The sequence below is a fragment of the Protopterus annectens genome, chromosome 10.part0, assembly GCF_019279795.1.
Source record: "Protopterus annectens isolate FY-2018-M chromosome 10.part0, PAN1.0, whole genome shotgun sequence".
Classification (NCBI taxonomy): Eukaryota; Metazoa; Chordata; order Ceratodontiformes; family Protopteridae; genus Protopterus; species Protopterus annectens.
This window is the reverse complement of record NC_056744.1, coordinates 61,040,822-61,066,108: the sequence shown is the minus strand read 5'-3', so window position 1 is coordinate 61,066,108 and position 25,287 is coordinate 61,040,822. Positions and strand designations below refer to the sequence as shown.

Below are 25,287 nucleotides of genomic sequence, written 5' to 3'. Positions count from 1 at the left end.
AGGTGTGAATTTGTATATGAAACACTGAAATATAAAGTTGTTTGTTAGCAGCAACCTCTTCATTAGTTACATATCTCTTTAATGTGGAATTTTTCAGACGACTTACTTCTGCAGAGACTGTGCATATTGACTGATACTGGTGGATTGTAATGACAGAAGTTTGGGTGGCCTTTTATGGTTGAAATGTTCTGAAATGAGCAGTTTTGTCATTAATGTGTCATACATTTTTGTTTCATTGCTTATGGAAACAGTTTCAAAACTACAAATTTAAAACACAACAAGTGATGCTGCATTATACAAGAAATATAACTTAATACAATCAGGAAGGTAAATCAAATAATACGTGCACGTATGCATGATCCTAAAAATGTGTGCAAGGGGGCTGTAGTTTGAAAACAACCTAAAGGTAAACTTTATCCGCCTCTGGTCAGATATGGGTTTCAATGCCATTTCAATGAATATGAGTCTCAAGAGCAGAGAAGTTTACTGTTAATGCTAAGTCTATTTTCATTGTAAGACTGTATTGTTTTTTTTAGCAGATGTCTATCAGTATTTGTGCTGTAAAATTTGAAATAAAAGTTTTAAATTAAATCCAAATATCTGTAATTATTGTAGAAATAAAGAAAATAGTATGCACACCTAGAGGTTTGAACGGTGTTTATGGGAACTAGGGAGAAATAGGTCCATTTTCAGCGGAGGCCCGGGGAGAAAAGCTCCACAGTTAAAATAAACAGACAGTATTTACATTGGATTACATAGTGATTAACAATATAACATTGCAATTACTTACAACATATTAACAGATGAAGAACATAGTACATCAGTAGAAAACTAGAATCTTTATCTGTGAAGTACATAACAGATATTAACAAATGTTACAATAAGAAGTTCTTGCTGTATAATAAGTACTAGGCTTATGAGCATCTGAGCTTGCTATAAAATCATGTCATCAATGACAACATTCTTAATGCATTGAAGTCATCACGTTTCTTTTTCTGAAAGATAATTTTGCCACAAACTGTTTGCTATTTTCTGACAAATAATGTCTAGCCACAAAATGCTTAAATGTAAACTAAATTCTGTACAAATGCCAGATGCTTAAGCTGTTCTGTGTTCCTTTGCATATTCTAACTCTGAAAATAATAATTTTCAGTCTCTAAGTTCACTCTGTTTAAAACAGATATAATATACCTCTCAACTTTTAAGCACAAAAAAATTTGGACAAGGTCAAAAATAATGGAGGGAACAAAGGCCAAAAATCAGGGACTAATTTTAAAATAATTGCTCTTATAAAAAGTTGATAGAATAATAGGTTTTGTAATAACATGCATTTTGATGGTTATAAATCTGAAGATCTGTTTGTCATTATTTAGTGACGTCAGTCCTCAGTTATTTATGAGAAAACCCCAACGTTTATGTGGAACTGACCAAAAGTATGACACAAATATGTGGACATTCTGTGAAAATGTGGACAGTTGACAGGTGCGGGTTACAGTTCTCTTCTTGCTTCATCTGGTTTGTGCTTCTGTCCTTGTCTGCCTGCTGCCATGACTGCTTCAGTGCATTTATTTTAAATGCAAACTTCATCAAAATTGAAATTTCCTTCCTACACCTTCTGCTGTGTGTGTCTCACTCTCTCTTTGTCACTAAAACTTTGGTTGAGTTACCTTCAATACACCATCAAAGAAGTACTTTTCCTGCCTACGAGAGATAAGTACTAATTGTAATAAAAACAAAATCAGTGGCCTCCGTGAGAAAGAAAGAATACTTATTGTATTGATCATTCATCTTGACTATATTAATACATTACTCTGTACATATACTGCAGATGCTGGTAGCTGATAGTTTGAAGAAGGCTAACTGAAAGCTTAATAAAAGTTAAGCACTTTCATTCCCACTTTGAAGGAACTTCATCATAACACTGAAGTTCCTTCAACTGAGAATGAAAGCGCTTAAGTTTTATTAAACTTTATTGTTTGCTGTCGGTGTGGATCTGTGGCTCTGGTTCTTCTTACCACACCAAGGTGGATTTTACTACTAATTTAATAATTCCTACCTTCATAGAATTTAATTATATATAGAATAGCCTTCAAATAATTATTCTGTATTAATATTTGCATTATGACTTGTATATGTATTGTGTCTCACAGTTCCCTGTCCCCACTTTTCTCTCTCTCTCTCTCTCTCTATATATATATATATATATATATATATTTTTTTTTTTTTTTATCCTTTTCTATCCTATCATACTGTTGTAACCTATCACCAGTGCAGTCAGCATCCTAAAATGGCAAATGCTTGCTTGCTTGTTATTATAGTACAGCAGACTGGCATCTCATCTGGGGACAGTTCCTGCCTTGCACATAATATAAAATAGGTCTGGAGCAGTTCATAATCTTGAATTAAATAAAGTGGCTCTGGAAAATGGATTTATGGATAGGTGATTGGATGGATGGATGGATTTATGGATGGATGGATGGATGGATGGATGGATGGATGGATGGGTGGATGGATGGTTAGAAAGATGAATATAGCCCCCATTTAAACTATTTTGCTGCATTCATTTTGGTGTGTATATGAATCTACATATTTTATATGAAATCTCAGCTAATGATCACCCAAGAAATAAGTGAATGCTCAGAAGACAGTTTAACAAAAAGATTTATCCTTTTAGATCAAATACATAAAATATTGAAAGAAAAAGAATGAAATACAGTCTTTTATGCAGTGGGGCAATTACAGGGAGTAGTACACAAGCCCCAGAAGTACTAAGCTGAGATTTATATATCTGTCCATTCATCCCAACTCCTTTTTTCCATTTTTGCACATGGGGTTGGGGTGTCACTTCGCCCATAACAATCATCTAGTGCCAAAGTTTACACTGCCAGGTGGCTAGCCCTGCCATGGTAGTTGCTCCACACCACATACTCAAATGAACAGTCATACCTGTGACCAATTTAGAGTGTGCAATCCACCTCCAGCATGCTTTTGGAATGTGAGAGGAAACCAGAGCACCTAGAGAAAAACCACGCAAACACAGGAGGACAAGCAGATCCTGCACAGAAGTCACACCAGCCGAGAACTGAACTGGGGAACCTCTTGCTGTGAGATGACAGTGCTATCCGCTGTGTCCCTGTGCTGCCCGTGTGGTTAAGTATTTAGTGTATTAGCTGCAAGATACTTTAGAAAGTGAGAAAAGGAGGGAGTAGTCTGAAAAATGAAAGCAAGACACTATTACTTCTTATAATTTATCCAGTAGTGACTTTACTGCTGTTATGAAAACAGTAGCTGACAGGGACAATCTTTCTGTGCTTGAGTTATTACTAGAAACTTACGTAACTCTGATTTATTATCATACTAATTTCTTTGGTCTGACTTTTAAACTTCTCCTTCTGGTAAAGATGTCTGATAAGTCATGCACTCCTCCGCACTCTTATCCTATATGCCCACATAAATAGTGCTATTTCGACCGATCCCCTCCATTTTCTTTGTTTGTTCCTTCTGGGTCACTCATATTCATTCAGCAATTATAGACATTACATGTTACATTGAAAGTCACAACTCACAGATTTGCATCTGCTATCAGTGCTTTTACTTTTCCTAGTATGCATTTGAAGCTACATTAGCAGAACAAATTAACTCTAATAAGATGTGTTCAGTTTTTGATAATTAAGTAATATATCCATAACTGTGCTTGTCACAAGTGACCATTCAGACATGATTTGGGTTATCTGTCTGGCATAACATGTATGTAGGTGAATAGCAAACACAAGCACATCATGTGATACATAAACAACAGCAATGTGTTAAATTGTTACAAAATATCAGATCTGCTCGAAAATATACATTAGGAGATGCATTTGGTAAAACTCTGTAAATAAAGAAATAATACTGAACAGGTCACTATTGAGAAAAACTGGAACAACATGCTCAAATTTAAATATTTCTATATCAGAATGTGCTAGAAGCTTCCAATCACCTGTGTTTTACTGCATTCTTATGGATTTAATTGCTACAGACATCCCCTAAACAGCTGATTGTGGCATTTTGTCTTATATGTAGCTGACTATTGCAACCACTCATTGGGCAACTGATTACTGTAATTATTTTCTTCGTAGATGGTCTTGCAGCCATGCCTTAGGCTGCAGACTGTTACAGTTATACCTAATGATAATGAGTTTTACAACTGTCTTGTTTTACATCTGATTGTTACTCTATGCTGCTTTGCATCTGGCACAGACTCTTTAAGAGCTTTACTTCACTTCTGTGGTTCTGCTTAACAGGGGCACAGGAAAATAATTTTTTGGGTGGCGAAAGCCAGGGTACCTTTTTGGCTAGGCTTGTATAGGCCCTAAGGCCAATAGCCTAGTACCTACCTATGAACCTAAAGTAATGGAACACTGGAATGGTTGTGGGCAGGGGAGATGTTGTGTGTGTGTGTGTGGGGGGGGGGGCTGATCCATTACCCTGCCTAGGATCCCATTTGACCATGATCTGTCTGTGAAGAAAATGCTTTGTTTCTTCATCTTGTGTGTGCTCATGTGTCCATGGGTGAAAAGTGATACAGGATTGGAGGAAACCCAGAAGGAACTACAGACAAGACTGGAGAGAACTAAGGTTATTTTTAAAATAAAAAGCAGCCTTCTATGTGTACAGTAGTACAATACATCAGAGAGTTTTGCAGTGGATTTTTTGCTGTTTAACTGAACCTGACAAACTGGAATAATCACAGCAAGTGAATCATCCGGAGCATTGTGGACTACCAGACTGAAGGTAAGCATTTTTACTAATGTGAATATAACCAGATTTTCTTTCTTATTTTTGGAGAGAGTGAGGGTAGATTGTGGCTAGGCTAGTCTGTGTGTGTTTGCATTTGTTTAAATATTTAAAGTTTGGCTGGTGTGTGTGTGTGTGTGTGTGTGTGTGTGTATACATTTGTTTATTTATTTATTTGCATTTGTTAACCGGGTTGGTCCAGCTGGGTAAGAATTACCCTTTTTCAGTGGAGACCCGAGGGGAAAAGCCCCAAACAGACATACAAATATATACATTTGTTTAAATATTTTGAAACTGAATATTATAGCAATAACTCATGGATGGGTGTAGGTAACGCTGGCTTTACCCACAGTTGGTGAGGTTTGGTCACTTGGGCTTTGCCCTCATGACCAAACAAAGCCAAATGTGGGTAAATCCAGCATTACCCACACCCAGCTGTGGGTTATTGCTGTTATACAATGACATTATTTACAAAAAAGTTAGTTACTTTTCTTAAATAATGTCCTTATACACAGCATTGTGCTGCTCTTCTGCATTTTTCCCATATCCTGGGGCTTTCCTGAAGTACCGTGCATGCGTATGGACTTTCATTTCCATGCTTACGCAGTACATCAGTGCTGTGTAAAGGAAACAACGGAGAAAGGATCTCCATTGCATTTTTTTTTTTTTGTTGTTGTTTTTAATTAAAAAGAAAAAAGGAAACCAGGAGACTTTCAATGTATGGGAGAGAAAGGACAGAGGAAAATAAAGGGATAATCAGGGATGTTTCTCTAGTTTTGCATAACATGCACGATTATCCTTTTTATTTTTCTCTATCCCATCTCTAATTCATCTGAAGTCTCCATAAGTTTTTTTTTAAATGAAATAAAGCGATTGCTGACAAAAGTAAAATTTTCATGAGGGAGCGTGCTACAGATTACTGGGGGAGGGACACTGTGACTTGTGGCATGGATGGACTGTTGGCTGTTACAACTAAAGCAGCACTTTCACACTGGTAGCATACTAATAGAGCAGAAGTCTTAGAGTCATGGATTGTAAAGCACCACCATGTTTAGGCTGCTAATTTGTTTTTATATTGATAGTTCTTTCTTTGACTGCGGGAACCACATTGTACAGGCAAGGATACTGGAAGTGAGGCTCCAAATAATTTATTGCACGAAGTGTACCTTTCAAATGCCCTCGGGTTTGGATAATACTTTTGCACTTACCGCCTAAAATTACTGATTGTTTGAGGAAAAGGGTGGTGGATTACAATTAGCAAGTTATGGCATTCATTGCAGTTTCTAATTTCTTTAACTTCTGAAAACGCATGTTAATTATTTTTTTTTTCAAAACAGGTTTATTGTTTTAACATATAAGAGAAATATCATAACAATTTTATACAAGTAATTAAAAATAGGTATTATTATAATATTCAACAAAACAACTAAAGTATTTACAAAGACATCCACTACAATCAGATCAATTAATTAAACTAAAATACCGTGCTATTGAAATTAGAATTTTTTTAACAAATTTTGTAAATTATCCCATACAATATAATAAGATGTTTTCTAGTTGTTCTTGTCCTAATTGTGTTTATTTCCACATGGCACACTATATTCATAACATTTTTAAATTCATTGAATGAAGGAGGTGTATCTGAAATCCAATTTCTAGTTATTATTTTCCTAGCCACTGCTAGAATAGACCATAACAAGGGAAGCTTAACCTTTTTAACACTTTGAGGTACAGGTGTGTTGAATAATATAAGAGATTTAGAAATAATGAAATTATCTGTAAAAAGAGCCTGCAAAAATTCATTAATTGACTTCCAGTATTCTTTCAATTTTATACAGTCATAAAACATATGAGCCCAGTCAGCAATAATTTCTACATTACATCTCTTACATAAATTATCTTTATTATTTATTTTATTCATCATCAAAGGTGTATAAAAAGATCTATGTAAAAATTTCCATGTATAAAGTCTCCAGACAATGGAAGACGTAGTTCTATAAGCAGATTCCAATATATATTGTTTATCTTGTTGATTTGGTGGGTCCCCATTAATAGAAGTGAAATAATTCCAGTATGAATCTACACTGTAAAAAGTTTCTTGTCTGATAATTTTATGTATGTATGAAAGTTTACCTTTATCAGAAACTTTATGTTGTAAATTTAATATCAAGTAATCAATCAGTGTTGGAATAGATTCTTTAACTGTTATAGACATTAGATCTATTTTATTAATGAGATGTTGTCTAAAGGTCTGAACCTCTAACCAGCAAGTTTCTCTTAGATCAAATTCTTGTTTTAAGAAATCTAGATTTTTAACTTTATTATCAGATATCAACTGATACCAGTACTTTAGATCATTATCTATAGCTAAATGAGTTCCTTCAGAAGTAGATGACAAAAGCATACCCTGAGTATACATTATAGGGAATACAATAAAATTCCATTCCCTATACTTAGGGTGCATGAATATAAAGTTACGATAGCTAATAATAATATTTAATGGGTAACAAACCATATGTTTAGGTGTAATAGGTGAAGTACAAAATTCCTTTAGTAACCATAACATGGAGTTATTTACAATCATATTTTTATGTGTTAAGGAGATTTTCATGAAGTGCATACTAATTAGCTCCCAATAATCTTTCCATTTTGCGACATATGACTGATCTATTAATAAAGTAATAACTTTTACAATAGAAGAGATAGTATATAAATTAAAGTCTGGAAAAGAAATACCCCATTGAGACCAGCTATTAGTATGTTTCTTTAATGCAATCCTAGGTCTATTAGGTGCCCATAGGAAATTTAACATTAGTGTATTCAGTTTCTTGATAATTATTTTTGTAGGTGGAAGTATTATTGATTGTATTAAGTATAAAATCTTGGGGAATATTATCATTTTAATAATTGTAAGTCTCTCCTCCATAGTAAAAACATATTATTCCAGGTATTAAAAGATTTTGTATATCAAGAAAACAGGTATTATAATTATTATATATAATAGATTTAATATCTTTAGATAGTATTATACCTAAATAAGTTATCTGACCTGAATTGGGTACATATTTAGTAAAATCACTAATGAGAATATTTTTTCGTGTATATATAGGTAGTATTTTAGTTTTTCTTCATTGAATATTAAACCAGAAATACTTTTAAAATTCATAATTTTATCAAATAGAGACTGCATAGAAGAATTAGATCCTGCTGATGTAATTAGAACATCATCTGCAAAAGTTGAATTTTGGATGTTGTATTTTCATCTATTTCAAAACCCTCTATGTCAGTACTGTTTCTGATCAAATTAGCCCAAGGCTCCATTACTAAAGTGAATAATAGTGGAGAAAGTGGACATCCTTGTTTTGTACCTTTAAGAATGGGTATTTTTTGTGAAACATATGTTCCTACCTTAATATAAGCCAACGTTCCTTTGTATAAATGCTCAATTAGATTTACAAATGCATCTGAAAAGTTTGTGCACTTCAGTAAGGTAAACAGATAGTCCCAACTTACTGAATCAAATGCTGAACTTATATCAAGACTAATAAGTGTTAAATCTTTCTTTTTCATATTTGCAAAATCAATTAATGTTAAAGTTCTTCTTATATTATCAAAAGTATTTCTATTTACAATGAATCCTGTCTGATCTATATCTATAATGCCGGGAATGATTGTCTTCAATCTATCAGCAAAAATACTCATAAACATTTTATAATCAACATTAAGTAATGAGATGGGCCGATATGAAGAACATCTAGTTGGATCTTTATTAGGTTTTAAAATTGGCGAAATAAATGTATATTGCCAAGATGGGGGGGTTATTAATTCAGTTTGGGCCAAAATAAAAACCTTATGTATTAATGAATATGTACTTTTAGAAAGGATTTTATATATCTCTGGTATAATACCATCATTACCCGGTGCTTTGTTTGACTTAAGCTTATTTATTTGTGTAATAACTTCTGTATATGAAATACTCTTGTCCAATAGTTTAATCTGTTGTTTATTAAGCTTTTTATTCATGTTTGTGGTTATAAACTCCTTTATTTTATCTTTAGGTTCCATGTTAATGTTATTATGGTTAATTTTGTGAAAGTGATTTCTAAATTCATCTAGTATTTCTGGTATACTAGAAACATTCTTCTTTTCCTTAGAGAAAAGATTTCTTTGATATGGTTTTGTTTATTCAACCTTTTTGTTTTATTTTTAAGTCTATGTAAGTATTTGGGGCTTATTGAATAAGACAAAACTTGTATTCTCTAAAGTTATTTTAACTTTATGAGTTAAAATTTCTTTGTATTTCTCATTTAGTTTGTTTATTTCTTCAATAACTTTCTTGTCCATAATATTTTCTTTATTATTATGTTTATAAGAGTCTAATTTACTTTGAATATCTAACAATTCCTTATCCCAAGATTTCCTTTTATTATTATACCATCTGATACTTTGTCCATATAGATATGATTTTAAGGCATCCCAAACATAAACAATGGAGACTTCAGGAGTATTATTTATGTCTAAAAATGTTTTACTTCTGAAAGTATATATTCTTTATAGTCTTTTAGTTGAGTTAAGTATGCTGGTATCCTTTTGATCTGAACATTATGAGTATTTTTTATCATGAATTCAAAAACAATTGAATTATGATCAGATATAGGACATGAAATGAATTTGGAATTAATTAAATCTGTTACCATCTGGTTAGAAATAAAGACCCTATCTATTTTTGAATAAGTTTTGTATCTGTTACAAAAAAAGGTGTATGGTAATGATTTTGAATCTGATTATTAATATCATTCAAATGATAAGAATTAGCAAAATCATTTAAATGTTTTGCATTAGATGTAATATTCTTCTTTTCCCTATAGTGGTAGTATCACTTTCATGTAGTATACAATTAAAGTCACCAGCTAAAATAATATCTCCTATAGAGAATGATATGATCTTATCAAGATGATGTTTCACTGTATTAATACCAATTCCAGGTATCCAATATACATTAATTAAAGTGTAAGTATTCCCATTAATTTGTATTGTAACCATACAAAACATTCCTTTGTCATCCTGATAAGACTTAATGGTTTTAGGAATGGGCATACTTTTATTCCATAAAATAGCCACTCCTCTTTTTTTCTGAGTGTGCTCTGAACTAATCAATACTGTATATTTGTTTGTGGCTAGTTTATCAATATCTTTTTTCAAGAGATGGGTTTCTTGCAGGAAGACTAAGTTGGCCTTATGTAAATTAATGTATCTTATTAGGCTTGCCCTTTTACATGGATTATTCAATCCATTAATGTTTAAAGAAATTCCTTTTAAAGATGTCATTTGGCATTTTTAAAACTTAAGAATCTTATGATCAAAATAACAAATAACAAGATAAGTAATGTTACATCTCCTCCTTTAGGTGTACCTTTAAATATAGCTGTATTTATTGAATCTCTTATGGGATTTTGTATAGGATTCAATTTTGTTTGTAGTGACAATGAGTGTACAAAATATATTGTGGATGTCAAAACTATATACAAATAACAATGAACAAGTGAAAATAATGTAAGGATTAAACCTTGCATCCAGCCTGGAGTTATAAACTCCAACTTAGAGTAGTATTTACCACTCAAGTTAACCCCCTACCCTAAGCAGCAGTACCTCAGCTACCACCTTATCAATTTAATACTAGTTATATTTAACTGAGGTTAACAGTTTTCAATTCAATTATCTAGCAAGACAAGACTACACATTTGGTAAAACAGCATCATATAAACTAAAATAAACTTTTTTTAAAAAAAAATGTTCATACTACTATATACATCTATGTAATATAAAACACTTGTATTCAAATAGCATTCAAATAATCTAGATGTTAGAAATCAAGAGGAGAAAAAATAAGTTCTAACATTCATTTAAATCAAAAACTTTGGCTAATATGATTCAGACATTACATATATTAAGATGCATCTATTTTCTGTCATGTAAATGCAATTAACAGCTTCCAAAAAAAACCTTGAATTGCTTGTATATGAGCATTTACTCAAACTCATTATTGTCAATAGAATAAAATATTGTATTCATAGAAATTGTTATAAATCATACTGCATAGTTATGCAGATTCTCAGAAACACTTGCATTATTGTAAAAAAAAAAAAAAAAGAAGCCATCACACACACACATATATACATATATATATATATACATATATACATACACACATATATATATATATATATATATATATATATATACACACACACACATATATATATATATACACACACACACACACACACACACACACATATATATATATATACATATATATACATACACACACACATACACACACACATATATATACACATATATATATATATATATATATATATATACATACACACACACACACACACATATACATATATATATATATATATATATATATATATACACACATGCATATACATACACACACACACATACACACACACACACACACACATATATATATATATCTGATCTCACTGAGTTGTGTCCTTACTGAGCACTATCCTACTTGCTGTCCCTACAATAAATCTGTCTGCTTTATACAAAATAATGCACAGCAAACACATTTTAGTAACCAGATTTTACAACCATGCTATACTACTGCTTTAAAATATATCACATGACAATTTCTTCCAGAATAGAGTTATAAAATTATTTATGCTTGTCAATCAGATGAATTAAATGAGTTATAGTAATGTATATGTTTGGAACATAAGTTTTTAACACAGATTATTATGCTGCTGTTAAGTAGATTTTCAAAAACACTTGAATAAATGTTTCATTTTCTATGCCTCCTAAAATAAGACATTTACTTACTACAAGAAACTGCATCATTTAAACTCATAACTGACATATTTTATGAATTATAACATAGATATTTAAGTAATTATATAAAATAACTCACATTTAGATGTTAAAGAGTTCATTTTCCTTCACATAGTCGCATTTGCATCATTTCTATTTCCTGGTAGAGTATTCTTCCTGAATCTGTGATGTGTCAGTGTGATATCTAGGTCAAAGGTTAGACTAACTGCTTTCAGCTTCTCTGTGAGAATTCTGAGAGTTGAAGCTTTTGAAGTAGCTCATGGACACTGTGCATGAGACAGCCCACATCCCAGATTGTCTCCCTTAACATTTTGGCGGGAAACTTATTAAAAACTAGCGACAAACATTCATTTAGCAGTGTAAATGCATCTAAACATGACAAAACCTTCACAATGTATTTTACAGGTTATTACAGCCTCTATGTAAGTGAAATTAAGCCCAAAATTATTAATAAGTAATAAAACTCAATATTTTTGTCCCAACTCAATTTTTATGCAAATCTTATTATTTACTGTGTCTATATGATCAAAAGCATTTCTATATATTAATAAAGAAAAGAAAAGAGAGTAGAAAATAAAAGGGTGTAAGGCAGAAATAAAAAAAATGTAAGAGAAAGCTATAAGAAGTATATACAATGGAATATTACTTACTGTTTATATTAATAGAGTTAAAAATAAAACATATTATTTACTATTATTTAGTTCTAATTATTATTAGTTAAAGCATAACAGATTATTTACAAACAAGCATAAGCAGTATAATCAAGAAAGTATAATTAGGAATAGCATTTGAAGAACATATAAACTTTTTACAAGGAATAAATATGTTATTATTCTATTAATCATATTTTCATTACTCTTCTCTCCCTGCCCTCCCCACCCTTTACCCACTACATAATCTAAATAGAATGTCATTGTTTAAACAAAGAAAAGAAGAAAAGGAGAAGAAAAAAAGATAAAGAAAAAAATGTATCAAATTACTGACCTTACTTCTCTTTTTCAGAAAGAGAAACAAATTGAATCATAGCTTGCCATTAAATCTTCAGATATTTTGACTGGTTATGAAACAAAACATTTCTTTGCACACAGAGAATAACTTTGATTAAATCTTTTTCAAAATATTTGTGGCTTTCTGGAAATGCAGGAACTGTATTTAAAAGATTAATAATGAAATAAAATGATGAGAGAAAAAAACATAGAACAAATCATTTGTTTTTTAGTCTCTTCTTCTTCTCTGAAGTCTTCCACAAAGTTTCAGTTGCCAGTCTCTTTAATGAAGGACTAGCCCATTCCATTTCCTCTATTTTATCCAAAATCTTATTTTTTTGATAAACAGTAAAGCAGAGTCTAAGTCATCGAAAATTTTAGGACCATCAGGAAGGAAGATTTTAAGCTTGGCAGGAAACAGAAGGTATGTTTTAAACTGTGCTTTTTAAGCTCCCTTATTAGTGGCAGAAAAACTTTTCTTTTAGCTATTACCATGGAAGAATAGTCATTGTCAAAACGCACAGTTGTCTCATTAATCTTAACAGGAGCTTTAGCCCAAGCAGATTTAAGAACCATCTCTTTATCAAAAGATGATATAAATCTAACTATAACTGATCTAGGATATTTTTTGTTAGAGTTAGTATTAGCTATAGATCTATGTGCTCTTTCGATACCAAAAGAGAATGCTTCTGGTAAGTCTAAAGTTTTAGGGAGCCATGTTGTTAAAAAAGAAATAATATTGTTACCTTCAATATTTTCTGGCAGTCCAAAAATCCTAATGTTATTGTGCCTAGATCTGTTTTCCAGGTCATCCAGCTTTGTTTGTAAATGTGTATTTTGTTTCAGCAGAAACTCAATGTTGATTTCCTCTTCTTGGATTCTATTTTCCATGTCATTCACAGCTTCTTCTATGCCTGTCATCTGGATCTTCTGTTGTTGCAGGTCTATATGTAACAAGTCTGTTTGTTTTGTAGTTTTTTCTATGAAGGTGTCTATTTTAGTATCCATTTTATCCATCTTAGCAGTAAGTTGCTGGATTATAATTATCAGAGACTGAAGTTCTTTCTTGATGCTGGAGTCTTGAGAATTTGTCTTACTGGAACTCATTTCAGACTGATAAACTGACAGGAAAATTTCCAAAGTGATTTCTGACAGGAATATTGTTAAGATTTCCTTTCTTTTTTAGATATAGTTCAAGAACTATATAAAACAAACATATTTAGAAAGAAAATTACTTCAAAAATTATTTTTTTAAGTAATTAATTCCTGTCAGTGTAATGAAATTGGTGGAGCTGAAGAAATCTGCTGCTATCCTGTGTTCATCCTTGGCCAAGCCCCCAACGCATGTTAATTCTTGTACTCTTGTCAACTTACTGACACTGCAATATTTAAAAAAAAAAAAAAAGTAAAATTTGCATAGCATATATTAACGGAAGAAAGTCCGTGCAACTGGACCTTTTTCCATTGGTATATGCTCGATTTATAACTGGCACGCTGGTTAAGCTGACCCATCAATGTGCTCATTTTCAAATGTTAATAGCCAGTCATTGTATAATTTTGTTCTTTTCATTGTACTCTTTTGCCCTCTTTTTGTTTTGGCGGGGTGGATGTAGCCAGCTGGGCTGTGGATTAAAGTAACTTGCCCTTTCACTTGCTCAGCTTAAATTCTGCCATTAAGGCTGGCAAGTGACTATTTGTGTTAATAAATTGTAATATTGTTTTTCTTTTTGGGGGGAGGGAGTTGGCCATCTGTGCTATGGATGAATGTAACTTGTCCTTTTCACTTGTTCAATTTAAATTTCACCCTTAATGCACATTTATGTGAATAAATCTGAATATTTATGCTTTTGGGGCAGTAACTTTGCCCATTATATATTATTTTAAAGGCTCGCTAGTGTGCATCTCTGTGAAATTAAAAATTTTGGGGTGGGTGTGGCTAGCTATGCTATGGGAATTTATTTTCTATATTTGCTTATCTTAAGTCTGGTATTAAGGGCTGGCAAGTGCACATTTGTGTGAAATAAACTGGAATAGTCTATGAAACACATTTGAAACTGTCCCTAATTTTACAGAAAGTTCTTGTACTTGCCTGATATGTTTGGTCTGCAAATTACTCTCATATTGTTTGCTTAGCTTATAGTCTTGCCTTTGCATGAAATATGCTGCAATCTATACTCTCTCTCGGTGATGTATTTGTAAAACCAAGTTGAAACTGTTCCTGATTTTGCAGAATGTCCCTAAGGTTTGCTTCATCTTGATCTGTTTCTAATAGAATTTGGGTTCAGGTGTCAACATAAATGACCATATCCTGAACTACTAGGCCAGCTCTTATGGGTGTGTTGTTATTATCATACTCAACTTTCCAAAGGAGCTGATAATGCATTTTTGGCATTTAGCTTTAGCCCATTATTCTAGCACTAGTTACTTGTTTGGGACAAGCCTTCCTGTAGGATGGCTGAATCTTTTGGGGATTTGATCACTCCTCCTAGCTTACTATTTGCTGGACATTTTGTTTCATTTCATGATTATTACTAAAAACAATTGCCACAGAGGAGGAGGAGTTAGAAAATAATCTCCAGAGGGTGCTCCAGGTGTCAAATATGCTAGGTATGCCACAGTTATGGGAAATTGGGAAATTGGGAATTTGGGCAAGACTCCTTAATGATCTCCTGACCTGCAAAACTAGTAAACTTACATGAATCCTATTAAAAGTGGTGAGTGGAACACGGAGGAATAATTATCGTACTATTTTTCCCTGTGGTGGTGGAGCAACTCTAGAATTAGCGAGTAGCCCTTTCACAGTTTTTGGCAGGTAAGTCAGGTTTACTAATGACATCCACATTGTGTAAAAATAACTTGAATTGCTTTGGGCATTGCAGATGTGCATTTTTATATCCCTATTCATCTCGTTCTGAAAGGCAGGGATACCTTTTGTATGGGATACAATAATGGTACTTTCTGCAAATCCAAAGAATGTGCTCGACATTGCAGAAGGGAAATGTCATCAGCAAAAGAAAGCACTCTGCATCTATAGACTCTAAAAACGAGCTTCTACCGCTCTTATAATTCTTGTCCCATCTTTTATTTTGCATGTACTACGTTTCAGCGAGCAAAACTTCCCCAAATCTTATGTACAGCCAGAAAAATAAATAAATGTGCACGAATTAAGTTCTGGGAGGATGGGCAAAGTCACAAATGCATTGTGTCTGGACTTCAAACATTAAGTGGACCAAAGGGGTGGGGGCTAACGAAGCAGCCAAAAAAGTAAAAAATGACACCAGTGTTGTATGTTGTTTGTAGCTCTAGCTATCCAGTTAAATAATTCTAGGCTAGCTTGCAAACATCCATTTTCATATCAAGAATATTTGCTACAGAAGAAATGGCCGTTATTTTTGGGAGGGAGACTAAGTACGACAGGTCGATGTACAAATCAGATATTGTTGTCTGCACTCCTGCCTTGCGGGTCACTTAGTGCTGCTAAAGCTGAAAGGAACCATAGTCCATGCACTTCTTTTACAACAGACATTCTTCTGGAATTCTTTCTTAAATAAAATCAGCTGATGATTCCATCGAAAAAGTTTTACTTAATGCAATTTCATATAAATAATTTAATGTTTAACATGCACGTATTTATCCAGTCTTCATGTCGAGGGTTTTCAACTGGTACCTTTCATATACTTTAAGATTAGAAAGAACGTCCGTGGGCTATTTAACCTTCACTTTTATAAGTCATAGCAGTGTGCCCAGTGATCATAAGTTTTTCTTAACAACAAGTGCCCCTACAAAGTTCACGTTACGTAATAACGGGGGGGGGGGGGTTCACGTTTAACGCGCTGTCGAAACTTTGGCAATAGTGACCTGAGCAAACCGCTTCTTCAAATTCTGTTTGCCATGTTTATCTCACGTCATGGTTTTCATCAGAAAACATGATCCCACTCTCACTTTTAATACAACAGTAGTCTATAATCTCGATTCAGACTTTGACAAACTGGGCCTGAAGGGGCCTCAGTAAATGTACAAAGCATTATGTCACCTACCAAATGTAGAAAAATGGGGGTGGTCTTCATTCATTAGCAAAGACCCGCCAGTAATATTTTTTTAAATTGCTCGCGCGGAATAAAATATACATCCATAATGCCGACACAATGTGATGTGGACTAAGAGAAGGATGGCCAAATTAAGTGAAGCTCCAACATAATTCCAAACATTATAAACTAGAATTCACACGCTGTCCCTTTTAATGTTAATCAAACTGCACAACCTACGCCACAGTTTAGAGGCCACGGGAGATGGGGGTATCCCGCACACAATAGGGATGCCAGCCGGCATGTTCAAATTACCTTGGGAGAAGCGGTCCAGTGCTAGACAGAGCAACTCTACCTAACTGACGGCTTCGCGAACCAACTACTCGGGAGATTTTTTTCTGATTGAGGCCATCCAAAACCAATAGCAGAGCAGAGTTTCAGAGGGGGTTGTCAAGACGATGTAGGTTGTGGGTCTCGAGTGCCCCTGTTTAGAGGGTTTAGTCAAGGCGGAGCCGGGAGGTGGGTTGTCTCTTGTGGTGCTGAAGGGTCAGCGAGAGGAAACAGGGAGAATAATTTGTGTGGGGCTGGAGGAGAGCAGTAAAAGAAGTCTGAGAAGGACGAAAAGCGACGCGTGATAGTTCTACAGTCATAGCGGATTATTGGAAGCCTTTCACGCCCCCAGGTTTGTGATTACATTGTGGTAACCTCTGACTTCTTTGAGTAGCCACAGACTACAGAATAATATTACAATTTTAAACATAAAATTATTAGTATGGTTTGAATTAGTCTTGTAAGTTTATTTTGTTTTATTGTTATTATATTGTTTGCCATTCTGGCCACTGACTACATTTTGTGTCTGAAGAGGCAAAGGGGACTAAATGTTTCCTAAGCTATAGTTTGAGCCAAGGGGGTTGGAGAAGTTGGTTATGGTGATCTTGGCGCCAGTTGTGGTGGGAAGGTGGCTAATTTGTTGCTGAAACACGTCCAGAAGTCGTGCTTTCCTTGGATAGCAACGTTACGGTGGGGACCGTTATATGGAGCTATGGGCTGGGCGGGTCTCCACAGGCAGCCCTGGGAAATACAGCAGCGGTTCTTAATGCACACGGGGAAAACAAAAGCCACTGTGTAATGGCAACCTGTTCAAGTTACAGCCGCTTCAGATGACTGTTGTCTGTCTCTGCGTTTAAAGTATATCCTTCCATTAGTTTTATGACGAATAATAGCCAGCCATCTTTGTTGTCCTCCCCCGCTAATTGGTTAAACAGTAGGATGTAGGTTGTAAGGGTAGAAATGGGTAGGAAAACGGTAATCTAAACTATGTTTAACTTGACTGTCTTACGTTATTTGGAACTGCAGAGATTTGAGTGCTCTTGGGTGTCTTGTTTTCTTGTGTAGTTCTTGTATTTTTTCCTCACCCTGTTTTAAGGTGCATAGCTGAACTTTTAGTTTGCAGTTGAAACCCGATGTAGAACTCTGAAAACCTTTATCCTAGGGATCTGAAAGTGAACCTCTGGGCTGCTCTTTTCATACTGCTGCGTAGGGAATAGATCTTCACACGTTTACGCTTTAGAGAGAAAATTCTCCATGCAACTCTGTTGCAGTTCAAATGTTTTGCACACCCAATGTGTTAACTTTTAAGTAAAATATGTGGCAGTGTATGGTTACAGTATAACAATACGTACGTTGCAGTTGCCAACTTTTTTGCTCGTGATTTGGAGACAGGGGCCCATGAGGGACAGTATTATTTTTTAACTTTTTTTTTTAAAGAAAGCCTGTCATTATTGACAGTTATTCTCAATGATTACCAGAAAACCAAAAGAAAAAAAAAACGAGAGACACATGGCAGATATGTTAGGAATTGCAAAACAAATATGAGGCAGCGGAGAAGTATCTGTCAAAATCGGGGACGTTTTGATGGGTATGACGCCCACATTTCTTGTTTCCTCTATTCCTTGCGTACTTCTGCTGTGATTTAAGCATGGTGCTGCGATTTTTTTTTGTTGACAAATTCAAGCTTTAATACTTCTAAATTCCCATATTTTCCAAGCTAGAATACTTTACTAAACTGTTAAAGCAGAGCTGTGTAAAGATTCCTTCACTGTATGACATGTGAAGTCTGAAGATTATCCATTCTGAAAGTGTGTTCCTCTTTCGGACTCTCTACTGTGATTTTTCAGTAAATGAGTTATGAACCGTGGTGTTAATTGAATGAAAATATCTGTTTACCTCCGTATTATATACGTGTGGAGAAAGGCAGAATTGGCACACTGACATTGTGTGTGCGCGCGACGGTACCTGTACTTAATTTTGTGTGGCTTGATTATCATTCACATAAGTTACGTACGTATTTTTGAAGTTGCAGTCTTATTTTCGGGTTTGATGTATTCCTTCATATTGTTTTTTAAACATACCCAAGACTGGCACCAATGTACACTAATTCGGGGCTGTGTGTAAATGAGCAATCTCGACAATATAACCGTCATACTGGTGGCACTAATAATTTAAACAAAATGACCAACATAATACAGATTTCTTTTATCAGAAACTAAGCTAATTGCTTTATATTTTAATATCATTAAAATGTACAGCTGTATGTCTTAAATGCGCGTTTATTCTTAGCATCTTTTTGTTACAGTTGCGTTTCTGAGTGGTTTCCCACAATCCTCTTGGAAGTGGGAAGAGTTATGAGCTATTCATCATTCAAAGTTCTTGCTAATTTGGTGGCCAGAATTTCGTCCAGATGTGTGCAGTGAAACTGTCCCCGGTCGTACCTCTCAACTGTACAGATTTTCGCAGGTTGTCTAGATTTTTCTGTCATGTTTTTGATCTGTTTCTTGCAAATCATTGAGGGTCAAAGTCATAAAATAACTGGTATTTGAGTTTCAGACTTCGTACCCTTTAGAAAACATGCGAATGCAAAACCCGTTATTCTGTCCATTTTCTAAGTTTGTAAGAGCAATACTTAACACGTGTTCTTACATTTGGTCGGTTGACCCTCCCCATTGTTTATGGCTTTGCTCAGCTTTCTTGCTCTAAGATGTTGAGAGGTATGTGGGGATGATGCAAATATTGGCTCTAAATGTTCTGTCCAGACTCCAGCAGGTACCAAAATGGAAATCAAAGTCTAAGCCTAATGTAATTGAAGTACTGTTCAATAATGTAAATGAGATAAAAGAACAGGAGAGGAGACCAGAAAAGGGCCAGAGTACCTAGAAATAAATAGAATTTCTGGGGACAGAACTTGCAGAATAATGTCTAAGGAGGATGGGTGAGATTTAAGGGAAGGTAAGAAATGAACAATTTAGGTAATGTTGGAGTGAACATTAAAAGGAAAGCATAAAAATGTTGCTTTGTCCCTTCTAAATTGGTGATTTTTGGAAAAAGTTAGTGGCTTTACATGCTGTTACTGTAGTTAATGTCATTTTATTGACTTAATTTGTTACAGAAAATGTATGTATGTCCAGTACACATTCTCTTCTCACCTTCTCGAGTTAATAATCCTGGATGTACTGTACCTATTTTTAAAGCGTCTTTGTAACACATTTTCAAGGCCTGCATGTTGAGAGGTGTTTGCCTGTAAACAGTTTAGCTTCTGACTTTGTGAAACCAAACCATATTTAAATATGCAAAGCTTATGTTTTAAATGAGTACAGAAATAGCAGTTCAGATTTTTTAGTTCTGGCAAATTTTGTTTTAACCAAGGTTTAGCATTTTTATAGGACTGATCCTGCTGTTTGCTGTTCTAGCTAGGAATGTTAGGCATTTTGTACTCCACAGGACTCTCCGAGTGACACAGATTTCCAGTGTTAATCTCCATTTTCATCATCCATGTCTTAAAGGCACTGCATTTTTGCTTAAAATGTTTAGATTACAAGTTTTCAGAAGCAAAATGACCACTGCAATATAACTAAATTGTGTATGTTTAACACAGTACACTGTGACATTTTTTATAATTTAGTTTGTAGAATGCTTTTAAATCTTAGTATTTGTGATACTTGATTTATCAGTACTGTAGTGTGGGGTTTGGTCTTTTGAAATATGATGCAGTTATGTAAAATGTTAACATGCAAGAGATTTTAAAGTGTAAATTATTAAAATGTGCATATTATTTCTTTCAAGTTTGATAATACCATCTTTTAAAATGGTAAATGTTGGCTAAAGTAGTTGACCACTCATCTGGATAATATAATCTTGTGTATTTAGACCCAAGTCTTCATCTGGTTTAAACTGAAGTGTATTGCCAGGTGCCAGGCTGTTATGCCACTGATTTTAAGTTTTTGATTCATTTTGCAGTGTGTGTAATAGTAGCAAAGTGAAGTTGGGGATTGAATTTTTCAACTTGGATTTCCATTCAGTTTCTAACTGGTTACAACCGCTAAACAATTCCTGGAGAGATCTGAAAGGTTTTGACGTGACTATGGGACACTAGTCATTACTGCTTTTTTATTGGGGGTGATGTGGAAAGCTTTTGATTGGGTTGAGTGATGAGTTGTGTGGTACTTGCTGTTAAAGTTAATGATATGGACAAAAAAAAAAAAAACAGATTGACATACTGTAATAAATTGAATTGTACTGTTTTTATCTTGCACTACAGGCTTGTTACTGTTTTCTAAATAGCAGACATATATGTATGCATTACTTTCTATTTCCTTTGAAGGCCAGAGCTGTTTTAGAGATGGACGTCTGCTTAAGACTGAATGAAAGCATTCATTATGAAACTTCTTGCTACTTATCCATGTGTGAGATGATCAGCTGGTGTTTACTGCTGTCATGGCAACTAAATCATTATTCTTGTTCAGACTTGCTTCCCCCCAAGATTTGCATTTGAAATCCTCTACATCTGACATTGGGTAGCTGACCTGTTCCCAATTGAGTGCTGCCGTGGATTCTCTGTACCAGCCATTATGGTATCAGAGCTTATCTTTTAGACATTTTAACCGAACTGGAAGGAATGCTCGTTAGTTTTCTTGGAGATGTGGAGAACCTTGGTTGTAGTTGAGTCTGTTACAATGTGACCGTATCATGGTTGCAATTCTGAGTGTATACTTGTTTGTTTCATACAGAAGCTTCTATGTTAGCAAGAAATGGCGCAGAGATATCTTTCAGTTTAAAATGTTATGTAAAATTGGAAAAAACAATTCTAGAGCTGTGTGTGGTTCTTATTTTACTGATTTTATTTTTACATTTTGAGTCCCTGATTACATATTTCAGGTTGGTTAACCTGCGACTCGTGTAGAATTTAAAATTTTAATTTGTTACAGCTATAATCTTTTGTGAGGTCCATGGGTATCTTCAACACTCCAGCTATGTGTAAAGGGTTATGTTAAATGCATCTGCAGGTGTACTTAGTTTTATGGCTGCATTCCCTCAAAGTGTTAGAAGCATGGCATTGAACCTCTGTATTGCTGTGGTAACAGCTGTCTGACTTTAGTGCATGACGGCCCTAGTTAGGTGGGACAGAACTGTAAAACAGAATGGTGGGGACGGGACTATAGGAATGTTGGCTTATGAAAGCAGTAAACAAGAGTTGGAAGTGATTTGCACATCTCCAGTGCTTGACACATGTCCCCAGTCCCACCCTTTTTTACAAATATGTTCACCCTTCTGTCTCTTTCAGAAGTACTGAGGTAAGAGGATATAGAAGTATGCACAACATTATATGATAGTGCAGTATTTTAAAATGGGTGTTTCTCCCTGTCACCTTTTGGATGTTGTCCACTTAGACATGTAGTGACATACCACAGCTTGATGTCTGGAAGAAGGGTTCTCTTTGCCTGCTTTCTCAGCTGGATGTGTGCAGTCGACATCCTGCATCTTACAGTTGCTTCGTGGCTCCTTCTTGGTATCTTGTGTAATCTTGGATTATTTTGCATTCCTTTCTGCTGCAGATTCTGGCCGCTCATTCGAGCTTGCTTGAAAAAATTTAATTTGCTTGTAGTAGGTGTCTCCTCCTGTCTCCTCTACCCCTCGGCCATTCTCTTGACACCTCATTCTTTCAATCTCCTTAGATACTCTTAGCCCTGTTTCTTCCATTGTGTGTAGTCCACTCTCCCCTTGTCATTGTGTGTGCACACGTCATATATGTATGTATGTGTGTGTGTATATATATGTGTGTATGTGTGTGTGTGTGTATATATATATATATATATATATATATATATATATATATATATATATATTGATGTATATTGATAAATGTGTATAGATGGATCTCTCTCTCTATAGATATATATATATAGATAGATAGATTTTTTTTTGCCGTGGTTGTCCTTATCGAGTAGTTGGCTCTTCTGGGCAGCTGTTCCTGGCCTGGTTGCTGCTTTTTTGTGGAACTTTGTAACTTTGTCTTTTTTTTGGCTTGGTTTGTTATGATGGCAGGCTCTGGTGCTTCAGCTCTCGGCGCTACTGTGGAGGAAGGAATACAGTTTAATTCTACTGATTCCAGCCAACTATCGGGACAACTCACTTTATTAGTTCAGCTACTTACTCCGTTGGGTCATGGTGTTCAAGCTCTTCTTGTTGAACAACGGGAAATTTTAAAGCTGCTTTCCACGAAGTCTGTGGTTTCTGCTTCACGGGATGGTCCGAACGGACAGGGACGCTCTTTGAATACATCAGATCGTATGGAAACCAGTAACTTTTTAAACACTCCAGCGTTGCTTCGGGACTCTGGTGAGGCAGCTTCCAACGCTTTTAGCCCTAAAGATCAGGGGTTTGTTATACCTCCTGCTTCTACTTTCAATGAATGGGTGAACCGTAAACCCATTTTTCAGTTTATTGAGCACAACGATAGCAACGTGGAGGGGACTTCTTCCTTTTCTGATAGCATGCAGAAACTTGAACATGCTTTATACAGGTACAAAATTCTCGAACTTGACAATCTGTATTTAAAAGAATGTCTTCAAAAACATATTGTCCCTAAAGGATTAAGGGTTCACAAATATCCTAACCATGTTGTATCTGGGAGTGAATTTCATACTGACTTGATTCAAGTGTTTGAATGCGGGTTTGGCATTGTAAAAGCCATTATTAAGAGAAATGACATTGAAATTTACAAAAGGACATTACTAAGTTAAATGAAAATGTAACCTCTGACTTTATGTTTACTATTGATGTTGAGAAGCAAAAATATTATGATTTAAGAAAACAAATAGACAAACAATGTGACATTGTAATGAAACGTAAATACGGGAAGTTGAACAGAGACATTAAGGAATATCAGGAAGGTAGGCAATACCCTAATCCACCCCAGGTCAGGGGTGGGTTTCTACCTCCACAGGCCCCAAGGGATTTTACAGGTGCCCATGAACTCCAGTCTTCTGTTCAAGAGCCTTTTTCTTCTCCCCCCCCCCCCCCACCCACCTTTCCATTCTGTTGATGAGGCAGCTGATGATTTTCTGCCCAGGAGATCAGAGCGCCTCTGCAAACAATCATACAACCAACAGATGGATCAACATTTTTTGGGACCTCGACCCCCCCCCCCCCTGCCAGGTGGGAGGGGTGCAAACCAGAGGGTGGAGGAGGAACAACAAGCAGGATTGGTAAATTCAGGGCTTATTGAGGTTACTGTTATTGGTGATTATTCTATGCATACTTTGAATGGTTATCATATATACAACTACAGTAACGTTGTTATCACTGAGACATGGTTTTCTCTGTTTACTAAGGGCTTTAAATTTGTCCCCAGCAGGGGTAGTGATCTAGTTAACACTATTCTGGACGTAAAACTTTTTATACGTAAATTGAATCTACAGAACCTGTTTGGGTCTACCAACAGGGGGCAGGGTCTTATGCTTAGGAAATCAAGCACTTACAATCCCCCATTACACTTACAATTAAAAAACTTGGAAAACAGGATTGAGCAACAGATACGTAGTAGTAAGAGGAAGACCCAACCTGTTTCTAATCTCAATCGGGCTGAAAATTCTCTGCTGACCGAACTAAGTAATAACCCATCGGTGAGAGTTATGGAACCTGACAAAGGTGGCGGTACTGTCATTATGGATCAAATACTGTATGAAGCCAAAATGTACAGTTTATTACAGGACACCAAAAAATATACCACTGCTTCACTTAATGAGGTGCACATCTCATATAAAAAAATTGACCTGGCTGTCAAAGATCTCTTGGACCAAGAAATTATTGAATTTGAACTCTACTCATATCTGGACAACCCCCACCCCAGAATACCCCAGAATACCCACTGTTTTTGGTGTGCCCAAAATTCATAAAAACATGCACGACCCCCCCCCCCCTTAGACCCATAGTAGCTGCTCAGGGTTCTAAAACTCACAACCTTTCCAAATTCTTGGATTGGAAATTGCAACTGCTATGGGGGAGACAGGACCAGTTACTCAAGGATTCTTGGCAATTTTTACGGGGCACAACTAATGATCTATACAGGTCCGACCTAATTTTTGTCACCATTGATGTGGTGGATCTGTTTTCTGTGATTCCACACAAGGTAGGTCTGAAATGGATGGAGGAGTCCCTCTGGGAGTGTAAGGGGGTTAGTAACAACGATGTCCATTTGATTCTAGAACTGTTGGATTTGGTCCTGAACAACAACTACATCTACTTTTGTGGAGAATATTTCCAGCAGATATCGGGTGTCTCCATGGGAGCAAATTGTG

The 25,287-nt window shown here is 35.1% G+C and overlaps 1 protein-coding gene across 1 annotated transcript in view; it reads left to right on the top strand.

Moving 5' to 3' along the window:
- The first annotated feature begins 17,066 nt into the window (after window positions 1–17,066).
- Window positions 17,067–25,287, top strand: part of MYH10 (myosin heavy chain 10) — a 2,709,460-nt gene continuing 2,701,239 nt past the window's right edge. Inside the window, exon 1 of the mRNA XM_044086713.1 lies at window positions 17,067–17,336. The gene's annotated coding sequence lies outside the window, so the exon portion shown is untranslated. The remainder of the gene's footprint in view (window positions 17,337–25,287) is intronic.